We start from the raw sequence: 15,922 nt of genomic DNA on the forward strand, positions 1-15,922 counted from the left end.
GAAGACCCAAGTGTCTATCCTCAAACTGTCTCCGGACTCCCCTCTCGGCTATAGGGTTTCGGTGAATTTTGCCATGCTCGTATCTAGTCCTAGACTCCATACTAACAAAACGATGTCTATCAAAGGCGGAAGATGAAGTAGAGGAGCCGGTGTTACCTTTTTGCTTCTTGGGAGCCATGGGATTGTTGGCGGAGAATGTGCCTTGAATTGGAGGAAGGTGTTCTTGCTTCCTAAGGGAGAGTGTGCCTTGTCGCCGGAAAAATGAGTGGAGATTGTGGTGCCTGCACAAGAAAATCGAAAAGGGGGTGAGGGAGAGTTAGGGATTTGGGAAGGGAATTTGGGGAAAATTTCGTGCAGAATGAAGAAAGGGGAAAGGGATTTCGAGTTTTAAAAGCCGTCGTGCTCGAGCGGTAGAAAACTACCGCTCTAGCGCGAACCTCTCTGGAATTTTTGTCCAGAAGTAAGCGCTCGCGCTCGGACGATATAAAATTACCACTCGAGCGCCAACCTCTCGGGAATTATTATCCCGAGGTAGGCGTTCGCGCTCGGGCGGTATAAAATTACCGCTCGAGCGCGAGCCGCTCTGCCCATTTCAAAATTTTTTTAAAATTTTTTTTTTTAAAAAATAAAACAAAAGCAAGAGAAAATAAATAAATTGACAAGAAAGAAAATTTAAATCAAATGCAAGAGAAGGGGAAGAAAAGTAGTTCTCAATTTATAGTCGAGAGCTTGACTGTCGGTCCGTCTTAGTTCGGCATGTCTTGGAACCGGGTGATTCCAAGTTGTGGCTCAATTGTGCCACCCATGTAGTGCTTCAGGCGCTGGGCATTGACCGTAAATGTCCCATCCTTCCCATCTTTCAATTCTACAGCTCCCGATGGATAAAATTTCGAGATCACGAATGGATCGGACCATCGTGACTTCAATTTTCCGGGAAAAAGTCGCAACCGGGAGTTGTAGAGTAGGACACTTTCACCTTCTTTGAATTCTCTCTCGATGATCCGCTTGTCATGGGCTTTCTTTGTCCTTTCCTTTTAGGTTAGTGCGAGATCATATGCTAGATTTCGGAACTCCTTCAACTGATCTAGTTGAAGCAAACGTCGTTCACCTGCATCAGTAAAGTTAAAGTTTAGTGCTTTTGTTGCCCAATATGCTCGATGCTCTAATTCGACAGGTAAGTGACATGCTTTACCAAACAATAATCTGTACGGTGTCGTGCCTATTGGTGTTTTGAAAGCAGTCATATATGCCCAAAGAGCATCATCTAACCTCACCGACCAATCTTTCCGACTCACACCTACCACTTTTTCCAGAATCCGCTTAATTTCTCGGTTAGACACTTCCACTTGACCACTCGTCTGGGGATGATAAGGGGTAGATATCTTATGTGTGACACCGTATTTGCTCAAAAGTTTTTCAAAGAGTTTGTTACAAAAATGAGTGCCACCATCACTAATGATTGCTCGGGGTGTTCCAAATCGGTTAAAAATGTTTTTCTTCAAAAATTTTAAGACCACTTGAGCATCATTAGTGGCGTACACTTCTGCCTCTACCCACTTAGACACATAATCCATCGCAACCAAGATGTATTTTTTCGTGAAAGAACTAGGAAACGGTCCCATGAAGTCTATCCCCAACACATCAAAAACCTCACACTCAATGATATTATTTAAAGGCATTTCATGACGGTTAGAGATGTTACCTGACCGCTGGCATTTATCACAATGTAGCACATAAGAACGAGCATCTTTAAAGAGGGTTGGCCAATAAAAGCCACATTCAAGTACCTTGGATGCCGTCCTTGTTGGTCCGAAATGACCACCTACCTCACGGTCATGGCAGTGGTTGAGAATTTGATCAAACTCTTCCTCGGCAACACACCGTCTAATCATGGAATCTGCACAAATCTTAAACAAGAACGGTTCCTCCCAAAAATAGTATTTCACGTCAGAAAAGAATTTCTTTCGTTGGTGAAACGATAGGTTTGGTGGAGGTGTGCCTGTGACAAGAAAGTTAGCGAAATTTGCATACCAAGGACAATTTCGCACCTCAAATAGTTGCTCATCAGGGAACCAATAATTGATAGCACGATCGACAGAATCATCACAAATATATTCTAATCTAGACAAGTGATCTGCTACCACATTCTCAACCCCTTTCTTATCTTTGATTTCTAAGTCAAACTCTTGCAATAATAAAATCCACCGAAGTAAGCGTGGCTTTGCATCTTTTTTAGCAAGTAAGTATTTAAGGGCAGAATGATCAGTGAATACAATTACTTTGGACAAAACAAGATATGAATGAAATTTGTCAAGTGCAAATACTACTGCAAGTAATTCCTTTTCAGTTGTTGCATAATTCAATTGAGCCTCATCTAAGGTCTTACTTGCATAGTAAATTGTATGAAATACCCTGTTTTGTCGATGGCCAAGTACGGCCCCCACTGCAGTGTCACTGGCATCGCACATGATCTCGAAAGGTAGATCCCAATCCGGTGCTACCAAGATAGGAGCCTTCACCAAGCGCTCCTTCAAATCCTCGTATGCCTGTAAGCAGTCAGAATTGAAATCAAATGGCACATCTTTCATAAGTAAGGAAAATAGAGGTTTGGCAATTTTTGAAAAATCTTTTATAAAACGCTGATAAAAACCGGCGTGGCCGAGAAAACTTCTAACTCCCTTTATGGACGCCGGAGGTGGTAAGTGCTTGATAACTTCAACTTTCGCTTTATCCTCCTCTATTCCGTGCTCCGAAATCTTGTGCCCTAAGACAATTCCCTCTTGTACCATGAAATGGCAATTTCCCAATTTAGCACCAAATTCGTCTCCTCACATATCAACAAAACCACCTTCAAGTTCTGCAAACAGTCATCAAAAGAAGGGCCGAAAATAGAGAAGTCATCCATAAAAATTTCAAGAAAAGTTTCTATCATATCATCACTACAAGAAAATCTTCATTCAACAACAGATCAACGACAACGGTTTTTTTTATAAAAAGCGTTGTGTTTTGTCTTTTAACAACGGATTCAAGAAAAACCATTGTCGTAGGCTCAAAAAACCCGCTCATAGACAACAGTTTCTTAAAAACTGTTGTCATTGATATGTCTACAACAACGGTTTTTAAAAACTGTTGTCTATTAGCGTGTTTTTTTGGCATACGACAACAGTTTTTAATAACCGTTGTCTATTAGCAAGTTTTTTTGGGCTACGACAACGATTTTTAATAACCGTTGTCTATTAGCTTGTGTTTTTTGGGCAACGACAACGGTTGTTAAAAACTTTTTTCTATTAGCGTGTCCTTTTAGGCCTACGACAACGGTTTTTAAAAACCGTTTTCTATTAGAGGTTTTTTTTTCGAGCTACGACAACGATTTTTAAAAACCGTTGTCTATTAGCGTGCCTTTTTTGGCCTACGACAACGGTTTTTAAAAACCATTGTCTATTAGCTTACTTTTTTGTTGGCCTACGACAACGGTTTTAAAAATCGTTGTCTATTATTGTGTTTTTTTGGGCGACGACAACGGTTTTTAAAAACCGTTGTCTATTAGCGGTTTTTTTTCGAGCTACGACAACGGTTTTTAAAAACCGTTGTCGTAGAATTTTTTAAAATAATTTGTAGTATTATAATACACTACAACGGTTTTTAAAAACCGTTGTCGTAGAACGTTTACGACAACGGTTTCATGAACTGTTGTCTATTAGCGTGTATTTTTGGACAATCGACAACAGTTTTAGAAAACACAACGTTAATTAGCGATGTTTTAGGACAAAACACAATGTTAATTAGCGACGGTTAAAAAACCGACGCTAATATTAGCGACAGTTTTATATTCGCCGTCGCTAAATTCCTATTCGCGACGGTTCTGTTTGCGACCGTAGCTCTTAAAACCGTCGCTATATTGAATATAGCGACAGTATACAATATACCGTCGCTAATATTAGCGACAGTTTAGCCAAAACCCGTCACAAAATTCAAAAATTCGATCCCGCCTGATTCTCCCTCCATTTTTAGCGACGGTTTGATATATACCGTCACTACATTCATATTGGCGACGGTTTAAACAAGAACCGTTGCTACTATTTGCGACCGTATCATTTACAACCGTCGCTATATTGAATATAGCGACGATACGCAAACTCCCGTCGCTAAAATTAGCGACGGTTTAGCAAACACCCGTCGCAAATTTCAAAATTTTGATCCCGCCTAATTCTCCCTCCATTTTCTTCCACCACTCTCTATAAATACATACAAATTCACTCCATTTTCTTCCACTTCACTTCACCAAACTTAAAATTTTTCTTATTTACACGATTTTACAACTTCATAACACTTAAAATTTTTATCTCTTACACAATTTTATCACTTCACAACACTTAAATTTTTATCTCTTACACGATTTTTATCTTTTACACGATTTTATCACTTCACGACACTTAAAGTTTTTATCTCTTACAAGATTGTACCAATTCACAACACAAATTTATAAAATTCTTAAATTTTTTTTTTATTTTACCTAAAATATTAGCGACGGACCTGTAAACCGTCGCAATTTTGCGACGGTATATCCACATGAATACTGTCGCTACATTTAGCGACGGATTTCTGAGGAATTCCGTCGCAAATGTAACCGTCGCAAAAAAAATTAGCGACGGTTTTTGACCGTCGCAAAATGCAGTTACGACAACGGTTTTCATTTGCGACGGTTTTCAATGCCGTCGCAAATTTTAATAGCATTTTTATACTACCGATGTAGTTGGTAGAAAAGACATCGGCTTTAAACCCTTGCAAAATCGTTGTCGTTGGTAGAAAATACAACGGTTTAACACCGTTGCAAAATCGTTGTCGTTGGTAGAAAAGACAACGGTTTAAAACCGTTGTCTTCAAACCGTTGTCGTTGAAGACACTTTCAACAACACCCTCAGTTACTACGACAACGGATATCCGTTGTCGTTTGGCGTTTTTGTTGTAGTGAGAATATAGCGGTCATACAACGTTGAAATGTGGCAGGCGCATTACAAAGACCAAACGGCATGCGGCGAAAAGCGAAAGTTCCATAAGGATTTTTCTCTTGGTCCTCAGGTGCAATGGTGATTTGATTATACCCCGAATATCCATCTAGAAAACAATAAAACTCATGACCCGCTAACCTCTCAAGCATTTGATCAATAAAGGGAAGGGGAAAGTGGTCTTTTCGGGTGGCATCATTCAATTTCCTATAGTCAATGCACACACGCCATCCCGTAACAGTCCTGGTGGGTATTAGTTCATTATTATCATTTGTAATTACAGTAATCCCACCCTTTTTTGGCACACATTGAACCGGACTTACCCATGCACTATCAGATATAGGATAGATAATACCTGCATCGAGAAGCTTAATCGTTTCTGCCTTTACTACCTCTTGCATCTTTGGATTCAATCTTCTCTGAGGTTGCACAAGAGGTGAGTACTTGTCTTCCATCAAGATCTTGTGCATGCAGACTGATGGATTGATCCCTTTGATATCCGCCACCTTCCATGCAAATGCACCCTTGTGCGCTTTCAAAACCTCCAACAGTTTGTCTTCCATCGCATCTGTCAAAGCAGCAGAAATAATGACAGGTAATGTGTTATTCTCACCTAAGTAAACGTACTTGAGGTGTGGAGGCAACGGCTTTAGGTCAAGGGTTGGTGGCTCCTCGATGCTTTACCTCTGAGGGGTCAAATCTCTTCGTTCTCCTAGATCCTCCAGTCGCATCCTCTTTGGCTTTCTCCATGGATGGTTGGCATTAAAGTGTGCCACTATTTCAGCTTTTTCTTCATCCAATTCCTCTTCTCCCAATTCAGTAGTGATAGTGGCCTCCAAAGGGTCCCTAAGAGCATCCTGCACATATTGAGACACAAGAGAGTCAAAAGCATCAATTCTAAAACAACTATCATAATGCAGTGTGTGCTTAAGTGCATTAAAAACATCAAAAGTAATCTCTTCCTCGCCCACTCTTAATCTCAACTTCCCTTCTTGCACATCAATCAGTGCCTTGCCAGTTGCAAGGAACGGTCTCCCCAAAATTAGAGGTATCTCTGTATCCTCTTCCATGTCGAGAACCACGAAATCCGCAGGAAAAATGAATTTGTCCACTTTCACTAGCACATCCTCAATCACTCCGCGGGGGTACTTGACAGATCTGTCAGCCAGTTGCAAGGACATCCTCGTCGGCTTAGGCTCTCCCAAGCCAAGTTTCCTAAACACAGACAATGGCATAAGATTAATACTTGCACCAAGATCACATAACGCTTTATGAAAAACAACATCACCAATCATGCAAGGAATAGAGAAACTCCCCGGGTCTTTTAGTTTCGGTGGGATTTTGTTTTGCACCAAAGCGGAGCAATTTTCAGTTAAATTCACTGTCATGTGATCCTCCAACTTCCTCTTATTAGCTAAAATGTCCTTCAAAAATTTAGCATAACTAGGCATTTGCATTAAAGCATCGGCGAAGGGAATATTGATATGCAATTTTTTAAATACCTCAAGAAACTTACCGAACTGTGCATCTAGTTTTGCTTTTTTCAATGCTGCAGGGAAAGGTGGAGGAATAACAATTTTAGGTGGTGCAGTGGGTGCTAGTGTAGAGTTAGAAGACTTACCTTTAGATGTCGCAGTTTGCTCATCCACTGTTTGAGTTTTCTCTTTCTCCCTTGACTCCAAAACTTTCCCACTCTTCAACTCAATGGCCTTCACTTGCTCTTTTGGATTAGTCTCTGTGTTACTTGGCAAGGTGCCTGGCTCTCTACTTGCTATCATCTTCGCTAACTAACCAATCTGATTTTCAAGCCCCTTTATCGACGCATCCTGATTTTGCAATCTAGTTTCAGTGGATGAAATAAACTTAGACATCATTTGCTCCAAGTTGTACTTTTCTTCTCTAGGAGGATCGGATCTGTACATCGGTTGTTTCCCATATTGTTGTCCTCCTTGCGGTCTATTCTGACTGTTTTGACCTCCCCATGAGAAGTTGGGATGTTGCCTCCACCCAGGATTGTATGTGTTCGAATAAGGGTCATTCCTTGGGCGGTTTTGGACTCCCACTTGATTCACCGGTGCCTCATTTTGCACATAGAAGGGATTTCCATCTTGACAGTCTTTCACATAGTGTTCCCCTCCACATTTCTCACAGAATATCTCCTGAAGACGCATAGCTGTGCCACCCATGTTCAAGCCATCCAGCTTCCTGTTCAATGCATCAAATTGTGCAGTAATAGCAGAAAAATCAGTTACCTGGTGAACTCCTGCACTTCTCCGCTGGTTGTTCCTATCAGATTGAGGATGATAACTGCTAGCAGCCATCTCCTCCAACAACTCATATCCTTCTTCCGCAGTCTTCCTCAACAGGTTTCCACAAGCAGCAGCATCTATCATAGTACGGTTAGGAGTAAGCAAACCATAATAAAATGTTTGAACGACTAACCCAAGTGGTAACTCGTGATGTGGCATCTTCGTAGCAGATCCTTGAAGCGTTCCCATGCCTCATATAAAGATTCCTGATCGAATTGAGCAAATGTTGTAATGTCTGCCCGCAGCTTCATGGTCTTGGAGGGAGGGAAATATTTGATGAGAAATGCTTTCGCCATGTCCTCCCATGTAGCGATCGAACCTACATGCAAACAATTTAACCACGCTTTAGCTTTTTCACGTAAGGAGAAAGGAAATAAACGCAACCTAACAGCATCATCAGAAACTCCATTGAATTTAAAAGTATCGCAGATTTCAAGAAAATCCGCGATGTGCGTGTTTGGATCATCTACTGCAGTTCCTCCGAATTGGACTGTATTCTGAATCATCTGGATTATGGCTGGCTTGATTTCAAAGTGATTTGCCCGCACGATAGGCCTCACAATGCTAGGGCGTGCACCCTCCAAAGAAGGTTGGCATACTCCAGTATTGGTATGCGGCGAGGTACCTCCACATGTCTATCTTCACGACGTTCCTCCTCTTGATCATTCAATTGCCTCTACATCAGTTCTTTTAGTCTCTGCTGCTGTCTCCTTCTGCGGAAAGTTCTTTCAATTTCAGGGTCGTACTCAAGCTCCACATCAAGTGACTTTGGCATGCACTTGAAGGAATGTCTGTAATAAAATATAGAGTGTTAGCTCAAGAGAAATAAAATAATGCTAAAGGAAATAACTAAAAATAAAATTGTAGATTAACAGTCCCCGACAACGGCGCCAAAAACTTGATTGAGCAAAACTTGTATGCTCAAAATTTAATCGCAAGTGCACGATGTCAAGTAATAGAATAGTGTACGTGAGTACGAGTATCGTTCCACTGAAGACTGTGTTTAACAATTATTATTCCAGTTATTAAAACTTTAGCAACGAAACTTGAGTGATTGTTTTATAATTAATAAAATTTAATAAAACTAAACAAACAAGTTCAAGAATTTAATGATGAGATATGAATGCTAGATCAATTGATTAAATTTCAATGATAAATGAATTTGTTGGGAATTCTGGTTCACCTACCCCGTATTAATTCGTTAATTCGTTCGATCGTGTTTATATGCTTCCGACAGGATTTCCTATTCTATTGAACACACCCTCTCGAGCTATGCCAAACTAATTCGACTCAATGAAGTAATTAAATATCTTTAATTATTTATCAAGAGTGAATCGCATTTCGACTTATGAAATCCCTTAATTTTTGACCCTTAGGACTATGATTATCGGCACGTATCCAATTTCATATATCTATGTAAATTGTAGATCCGCGGATTATACTACTCGATCCTATCACTCGTTATTCTCTCGAACTCACTCGTGATATGAAAACGTCGTTAAAGTTAGCTACGCTTTAATGACAATAAAATAATAGTATAACCAAGAATCACGCAACAATCGAATATAAATTAATTCAAATCAAAGTTTGGGGTAGGATCCCCTTGAATCCCAACAAATATTAAGTTTAGCTACTAAATTTCAACATTGAAAATCACAAAACAAAGTTCAAATGACAGAAACTAAATAAGAAATACTAGAGTTGGCGAAAAACGCGAAGAACGACGTCCGGAAAACTTCCAATCCTCAATCGAAGCTCAAAGTGCTCTCCAAAGACTTGTGGCTGCTCAAGAATCCAGTCTGAATGCCCTCAAAGTCGTCCCCAAAACCTTACCATATCATTCTCCTTCCGAAAATAAGGAATGGAATCGCGGATGATATTTTCCAAAAATAGGTGGCGCTCGGGCGGTAGAAAAGTACCGCTCGAACGCCACACCTTCTGTAAAGATGCTTGGGAAGTGCGGCATTCGCGCTCGGGCGGTAGAAAACTACCGCTCGAGTGCCGACTCTTCTGTAAAAATCCTTCAGCTATTCATCTTTCACGCCCGGGCGGTAGAAAAGTACCGCTTGGGCGCCACTCATTCTGTATCTGGCATTCTATTTTGTACACTTTGCTCTCTTTTTGGTTTTCCGACCATTTTTCCTGCAAATTCATCACCCAATAGTGATACATGATAATATGCAAATGAGTACTCTAAAATGAACATAATGTAAAGGAAATGCATGCCTGCACAATGCAAACACAACTAAAACTAATGCAATAAAGCGCGTAAAAACAACACCTATCAATAAACAACTATTCTAGTATGTGATTTTGTTGGGAAACTCAAATTGAATCTCATTTGAGTTATATCTCCCCAAAGTCACATGAATTATACCTTTCTTGTCGTTGGAATAAATCGAAGTCTCGAAGTCGGTATCAAATCTGTCAATCCAACTCTGAATCTCTATTCAATTCAACACATCTACGAATCAATAATAAATCTCTATACCATTGAACGGCATAACGGCGTAGTTTCTCGATATCAATCAACTCGATTATCAATACTCAATAGCAATACTCATAATTCTTATCAACATCAATTCATAAGACTGAATTATACACCATCTCAACTCCATACATGCTGAAAATTCATAACAATCACGTATGGTATCATTTTCTCGATCCGTTTACGTTACTACGATGTCTATACTCTTAAGAACATATAATTACAAGCATATCAGCATTTTCCCCAACATGTATACTTCAACACATGCTGAAATTTAACCAAACTTACATCCTCTTGTAGCCTTGGTTGAGAGGAGCACAAATCTGAACTCTGATTAAAATTTTGATGAAAATATCTTACATAAGTTGCCTTTTAAGATGAAAGAACTTTGCACCTTTCTACCATCTCTCCCTCGGTTCCCTCTGATGAAATGGAGAAGAAATGAATCAGCACTAAGCTTATATATACCCTGCCATGTGTCAACTTAAGAAGCAATGGTGGATTTCTCGCACAAAGCACCACGGGTGCGCTCCTTCTAGACCGCGGTGCGCTCAAGCTTCGGCAGTCTATCCAAAATTACATAAACGTCGACCGCGGGTGCGGTCGCTTATGCACCGCAGGTGCGGTCTAGCTTCGCATAAAATTTCCTACCCTACTGGCCATTCACCGCGGGTGCGCTCAATCTCCATTTCATAGTGCGTGTGCGGTGTCAATCGTTCAAAAAGCACACCCTACTGCCACTCAACCGCGGGGGCGGTATAAAAAAGGGCGCGGGTGCGGTCACTTCTTCAAGAAACATTTCTTCATCTCATTTAGTGCTTCTCATTAAATGTCATGCATACTCATATCTTCGAATATCACGTCAATGAAGACTAATAAATCTAGTACTTCTCATTACATGTCATGCATTCTCATATCTTCGAATATCACATCAATGAAGACTAATAATCTCAAGCCTTACATTTCTCCCCTTCTAAGAAATGATTTCGTCCTCGAAATTGTAAGTCATTCTATCAATGCAAGTATAAGAGGCAATATAATCAAAACTGAATAAATACTTACATCATTGAAATAACTCGGGATATCGCTGTCTCATATCTGCTTCTGTCTCCCAAGTCGCTTCCTCGATGCCATGACGACTCCACTGAACATTCACAAGCGAAATAATCTTTGTTCTGAGATGTTTCTCTTTCCGATTAAGAATCTGTATCGGTTGTTCAAAATAACTCAGTGTATCGTCAAGCTCGGCCTCGTCAGGCTGAATGACATGAGAAGCATCCGGTATATATCTACGCAGCATCGATACATGAAAAATGTCATGTATCCCGGATAGAGAAGGAGGAAGAGCAAGTTGATATGCTCGATCGCCAATTTTTTCAAGAATCTCGTACGGACCGACGTATCTAGGAGACAACTTTCCACGCTTGCCAAATCTGACAACGCCTCTGAAAGGAGAAATCTTCAAAAATACTCTGTCTCTTTGTTCAAATACTAATGATCTACGTCTGATATTGGCATACTTGGCTTGTCTATCCTGTGCCCTCTTCATTCTCTTCTGAATTATCTTTACTTTCTCAGTCATTTCATGAATCATATCAGGCCCAAGTTCTGGTACCTCAGATATATCATCCCAGTATAGAGGAGATCTGCACTTCTTGCCATATAATGCTTCAAACGGAGCCATCTCGATGCTCGTTTGATAGCTTTTGTTGTACGAGAATTCACACAACGGTAGTGAATCCTGCCAACTAGTGCCAAAGTCTAGCACTACATCTCTCAGCATGTCCTCTAAAGTCTGGATAGTCCGCTCTGACTGTCCATCTGTCTGGGGATGATAAGCAGTACTCAAGTGTAATGTCGTACCTAGAGCCTGCTGCAGACTGTGCCAAAAGTGTGAAGTGAATCCTGGATCACGATCTGATACGATAGACTTCGGCACACCATGCAATCTGACAACCTCTCTGACATACAATACTGCCATCTGACCGTGTCGCTATGTCATTCTGTATGGAATAAAACACGCTGATTTGGTCAGTCTGTCAATAATGACTCAAATCGCATCACAGCCTCGGGATGATCGAGGCAATTTCGTCACGAAATCCATGGAAATGTGATCCCAATTCCATTCAGGAATAGACAAACTCTGAAGTAAACCTCCGGGATTCTTTCTCTCAGCCTTCACCTGTTGGCAATTCAAGCACTTAGACACAAATTCGGCAATATCTGACTTCATCTGTTTCCACCAGAACTGTGTCTTTAGATCTTTGTACATCTTCCTGCCACCAGGATGAATGCTGAACCGACTACAGTGTGCTTCTGACAGAATCTGATGTCTCAAATCTGAAACATCGGGCACTACAAGACGGTTATTCACATAAAGAACAACATCATGCACCTGATATTCTGGCTGGTGTCCTGATCTGACCATATGAATCGACTTCTGAACATTCTGATATGTTCTTTGTGCTTCTTTGATTCTCATAATCAAATCTGGCTCAACTTGAATCGAAGCAAGTCGTAGCGTTCTATTATCTGTGTCAAATGTTATACCAGACAAACAACAATCTTCAACTAAATTTGAGACACCTATCGTCGATAAGGATAGAGAACATACCTTTCGACTCAAGGCATCTGCTGCTGCATTTGATTTCCCTGGATAGTATTTGATCTCACAATCAAAATCTTTCAATAGATCCAACCATCTACGCTACCTCATATTCAATTCTGACTGAGAAAACAGATACTTCAGGCTCTTGTGATCAGAATAGATCTCAAATTTCTCGCCATATAGATAATGACGCCAAATTTTCAATGCGAAAACGATAGCTGCCAATTCAAGATCATGAATTGGGTATCGAGTCTCGTGTGGCTTTAACCGTATTGAGGAGTATACGATCACATGACCTCGCTGCATAAGAACACATCCTAACCCTCTGTGAGATGTGTCACAATATACAACGAACTCACCAGTACCTGAAGGTATCGTCAATACTGGAGCACTGGTCAGCCTCTTCTTCAATTTTAGAAAGCTAGACTCGCAATCCTCAGACCACACAAATGGTGTATTCTTCTGTGTCCACTGGGTAATCGGCTTCGCAATACTGGAGAAATCTTTGATGAATCATCTATAGTACGCTGCTAGACCCATGAAACTGCGTATCTCTGGCACAGAAGTCGGTCTCGGCCAACTGATAACAGCTTCAACTTTACTTAGATCCACAGAAATACCGTCTCCAGATATGATATGACCCAAGAAGACAACATGTCTCAGCCAAAACTCACACTTTGACAGTTTAGCATACAATCTTTCATTTTTCAATCTTTGCAACACAATTCTCAAATGATCGACATGCTCATTCAGATTCTTAGAATAAACCAAGATATCATCAATAAAAACATTCACAAACTCATCCAAGTACCCCTGAAAGACACGGTTCATCAACCCCATAAACACTGCCGGAGCATTTGTTAAACCGAAAGGCATGACAATAAATTCGTAATGTCCATACCTGGTTTGGAATGCTGTCTTCGGTATATCAACATCTCGAACTCTGAGCTGGTGATATCCGGATCTCAAATCAATCTTAGAATAAACGGATGATCCCTGTAATTGATCAAATAAATCGTCGATACGCGGCAATGGATATTTATTCTTTACCGTTGCTTTGTTTAATTGCCGGTAATCTATACATAATCGCATCGAGCCATCTTTCTTTCGCACAAATAACACTGGAGCGCCCCAAGGAGATACACTAGGTCTGATATATCCCTTGGCCAGAAGATCTTCTAACTGTGCTTTCAATTCTTTCAACTCTATTGGCGCCATCCTATACGGGGCTCTCGAAATAGGAACGGTACCTGGAATGAGATCAATACTAAAATCTACCTCTCGGGCTGGAGGTAACCCTAGAATCTCATCAGGAAATACATCTGCAAACTCCCGTTGTGGGGACCCGGGCTCCAACTTAATTCCTTTGGGATTTATTGGATCTTTACTCGAAAATGTGGGTCAAAATTTTTGCGTTTAACATTAATTCAAATGTATAATTAAAACATAATTTGTCTCTATATAATAATTAAACAACATCATGTACATACAAGTCTGTTTCGTATAATTATACACTAGTGTTCAAATACCAACTACAAACATAAGTAGTATAAGTCTAGTAGGAAAACACTAGAAATCTTCAACGCCCGAGATCTCTACGCTATCGTCAATCTCTCATCTAGCTCGAGACCCAGATCCTGCCCCACCTGTTGCCATGCACACATACAGACATGACAACAGCCGGATAACTCCGGTGAGAACAAATCCCAGTATAAAACATGGATACATGCAATGTAACTAAATCAAGTATGAAAGCATAGCATATATCAATTATCATGAATTAAAATCTAAACATGTAAAGGAATACACATCTGTATTCAACATTTAGTCTTGAATCGATTCATTTCTAATCTAGGGATCCCGGTGTGAATAAGACGGTCTATCACCTACCCAACCACTCGGGGTGACGGTACGTCTTATTCCTAGACTTCGGTCAACTCTGTATCGAGGGGCTACACATAGAGAAAATCTGCTCCTATGCATCGATACACCGAAACGTCTAGTTTTGGCCGATCTGCCAATATCTCCTATCTCAGGACTTGCATATAAATCAATAAACAAGGCATTACATCATCAAATGTAATAACAGTATAGTATGTGATTTGTGGGAAACCCGAATCAAATCTGATCCAAGTCGCATCTCCCAATTCACATGTATTTATACCTTTCCTGTCGCACAGTCTGTGTCGTAGCCGGAGTCTTGAGTTCACAATAGCCAATACAAATCTGAAATGGCATAATCAATGTGCTATATATCAAAACACAACTCAAACAATCTTGTGCAATTCAATAATCAGTCTCGGTATAAAATCGACGGCATAACGACGTATTTCTTCAATACTGTTAACTCAACAATACTAAGCTCCATATCAATAACCCATGATTTCATCTAAACATCAACATACATTCTGAAATCTGCAAAATTTCCACATAACATAAGCTGGAAAATCGAACTCATAGCATACGGTTTCCAAAATTCGATCCGGAAATGAATATATCAAACTCAATATCTCAAGAACACATATCCCTAACAAAATCATAATTCTTCCAACATATTAATTTCGAAACATGCTGAAAATGAACAATACTTACATCCTTAGCTAGCTCTTGTTGCAAGGATCACAAATCCGAGCTCGGAATTAAAACCGGATCACTAAATCATTCAAAATCACAAGTTCTAGATTGAAAGAAATTGAAGCTCTCCCTTTGAATTCTCTCGGCTCTCTCTCTCTTCCTGAATGAAGAATGAAGATTCAGCAGCTTCATATATATATACATGCCATGTGTCAAGCCAAGAAACAAAGGTGGCATTCTCGCATGCAGCACCGCGGGTGCGGTGAGTCTCTTAGCGCGGGTGCGCTCATGCTTCGGCAGCATTTTCATTTTCTAGAAATCGTCGACCGCGGGAGCGGTCTTGTTCTTACCGCGGGTGCGGTCCCTCCTGTACTGCGGGTGCGGTCCCTCCTGCACTGCGGGTGCGGTCTTGCTTCGCTCAAAACTTTCCAGTCTACTGCCCATCTACCGCGGGTGCGGTCCACTTCTGAGTGCGGATGCGGTCTGGCTTCGGCCTTACTTTGTAAAATTCTATGTTTTTCACCTAACACTTCTTATAATATGACATGCATTCTCATATCTGTGAATCTCACATCAATGACAACTGACAATTCTCGAGCCTTACATTTCTCCCCCTCTTAGACAGGAGTTCGTCCTCGAACTCGTAAGCAAATAATCATGCAAGTATATATAAAACAGTATAATCAAAACTGAAAGGAAGACTTACATCATATGAATAGCTCGGGATGTTTCTGTCTCATATCAGATTCTGTCTCCCAAGTTGCTTCCTCGATGCTAGGACGACTCCACTGAACCTTCACAAGCGGAATGGTCTTGGTTCTAAGATGTTTCTCCTTCCGATCAAGAATCTGTATCGGCTGTTCAGCATAGCTCAAAGTCTGATCTAACTCTGCTTCGTCAGGCTGAATGACATGAGAACTATCTGGCATATATCTGC

At 40.6% G+C, this 15,922-nt stretch overlaps 1 non-coding gene across 1 annotated transcript; it reads left to right on the forward strand.

Moving 5' to 3' along the window:
- The first annotated feature begins 7,457 nt into the window (after window positions 1–7,457).
- LOC140828743 (small nucleolar RNA R71) lies at window positions 7,458–7,562 on the forward strand. Its single transcript, XR_012117310.1, has one exon. It is a non-coding gene; the product is annotated as a small nucleolar RNA R71 (small nucleolar RNA).
- Window positions 7,563–15,922: the final 8,360 nt, after the last annotated feature.

This window comes from Primulina eburnea, chromosome 3 (genome assembly GCF_022965805.1).
Source record: "Primulina eburnea isolate SZY01 chromosome 3, ASM2296580v1, whole genome shotgun sequence".
NCBI classification, from domain to species: domain Eukaryota; kingdom Viridiplantae; phylum Streptophyta; class Magnoliopsida; order Lamiales; family Gesneriaceae; genus Primulina; species Primulina eburnea.